Source organism: Grammomys surdaster, unplaced genomic scaffold (assembly GCF_004785775.1).
Source record: "Grammomys surdaster isolate TR1022 unplaced genomic scaffold, NIH_TR_1.0 185, whole genome shotgun sequence".
In the NCBI taxonomy this organism is placed as follows: Eukaryota; Metazoa; Chordata; class Mammalia; order Rodentia; family Muridae; genus Grammomys; species Grammomys surdaster.
Window position 1 is genome coordinate 15,804,468 of NW_021604630.1, and position 2,107 is coordinate 15,806,574.

Here is a 2,107-nt window from a genome sequence, read left to right on the forward strand (position 1 = left end):
TCTATGGAAGCTAGACACCATTAAAAAAAACAAAACTTGTCTCTGGGAACACACACACACACACACACACACACAAGCCTGACACCCAAGACTTAAAATACTAAACACCATTGAATAGAAAAACGATTCTCAACCTTCCTAATGGTGCATGTAACCCTTTAATATAGTCCTTTGTTCTATAGTAACCACCAACTACAAAATTCTTTTCATTGCAGTGTCATAACTGTAATTTTGCTACTGTTATGAATTATAATGCAACTATCTGTGTTTTATGATGGTTTTAGGCTACCTCTGTGAATGTCATTTAACCCTCCAAAAGGGGTCATGACCCACAGGTTGAGAACCACTGATATAGAGCATGTTGTACTTATCTTGCCACAAAGTTTTTGCTCTTTCTAAAATCGCTGCCTCTCTTGTACACACTTTAGAGCCCACAGGACTGCTCTGAGGAAAGTGAGGCTCTATGTGAGCACCATCTCTGTTTAACTGGTTAACAACCACCTACAGGGGACAGCACTGTCCAGCACCCTTTGTCTATTAGTAACGAGACTGGTCCCCAGAAGCTATTGTTGCTTTGTAGCCTCACGCTATGCAGCTATGTAGCAGTCTGTCCATTGTTATACAGTCTGGTTTCCTTCCTGAAATACATATTGAGCAGTGCTTGTTAACTTCAGGGTCAGGATTTAAATAGGACACAGAAAATCCGATGGGAAACAGTAGAGCAAAACCATTTGAAATTTCTATAGAGACTGCGCTGGAACAAGCAACAGGCACTGGGCGACTCTGCCTCTCGGATGAAAATCAACTAAACACGGGCAAATGAGATCCTAAGAAGCTGAGAGGCAAAATGTCCTCATATGCATTCTTTGTGCAAATCTGCCGGAAGGAGCACAAGAAGCACCCAGATGCTTCTGTCAACTTCTCAGAGTTCTCCAAGTGCTCAGAGAGGTGGAAGACCATGTCTGCTAAGGAAAGGGGGAAATTTGAAGATATGGCAAAGGCTGACAAGGCTTGTTGTGAAAGAGAAATGAAAACCTACATCCCCCCAAAGGGGAGACCAAAAAGAAGTTCAAGGACCCCAATGCACCCAAGAGGCCTCCTTCGGCCTTCTTCCTGTTATGTTGAGTACCGTCCAAAAATCAAAGGTGATCATCCTGGTTTATCCATTGGTGATGTTGCAAAGAAACTAGGAGAGATGTGGAACAACACTGCAACGGATGACAAGCAGCCCTATGAGAAGAAGGCTGCCGAGCTGAAGGAGAAGTGTGAGAAGGATATTGCTGCCTACAGAGCAAAAGGGAAACCTGATGTGGCAAAAAAGGGGGAGTGGTCAAGGCTGAAAAGAGCAAGAAAAAGAAGGAAGAGGAGGGTAAGGGGGATGAAGAGGATGAGGACGAGGAGGAAGAAAAGGAAGGCAAAGATGAAGAATAAAAAGAAGGAGAAGGAGGAGAAAGAGAAGGAGGAGAAGGAGAAGGAAAAGAAGAAGAAGAAAAAGAAGAAGAAGAGGAGGAGTAAGAGGAGGAGGAGGAGGAGTTGGTTCTATCGTAGTTTTTTTCTTGTCTATAAATCATTTAACCCCCTGTACACAACTCATTCCTTTTAAAGAAAAAAATTGAAATGTAATGCTCTGTAAGATTTGTTTTTAAAATGTACAGCTTCTTTTGTGTGTGTGAGTGTGCGTGTATGTGTGTGTGTGTGTGTGTGTGTGTGTGTAGTTAACACACTACTGAATGTGTCTTTAGATAGCCCTGTCCTGGTGGTGTTTTCAGTACCCACTAACCTTGCCTGGGTCAGTCTGGGGGTTGTAAATTGGCATGGAGATTTAAAACAGGTTCTTGTTGGTGCACAGCACAAATTAGTTATACATGGGGACAGCAGTTTGGTTTTTGGGTTTTTTCTTTTAGTTTTATTTTTGGGTTTTATATTTTTCATCTTCAGTTGTCTCTGATGCAGTTTATATGAAGATAATTGTTGTTCTGTTAACTGAATACCACTCTGTAATTGCAAAAAAAAAAAAGTGACTGTTTTGTTGACATTATGAATGCTTCTAAGTAAATACTTTTTTTTATTAAGAAAAGAAATGTGAATAGAAGAAAAGAGATCTCAT

At 41.1% G+C, this 2,107-nt stretch overlaps 1 pseudogene; it reads left to right on the plus strand.

The window, feature by feature from the left end:
• The first annotated feature begins 706 nt into the window (after positions 1-706).
• LOC114621821 lies at positions 707-1,431 on the plus strand (annotated as a pseudogene).
• Positions 1,432-2,107: the final 676 nt, after the last annotated feature.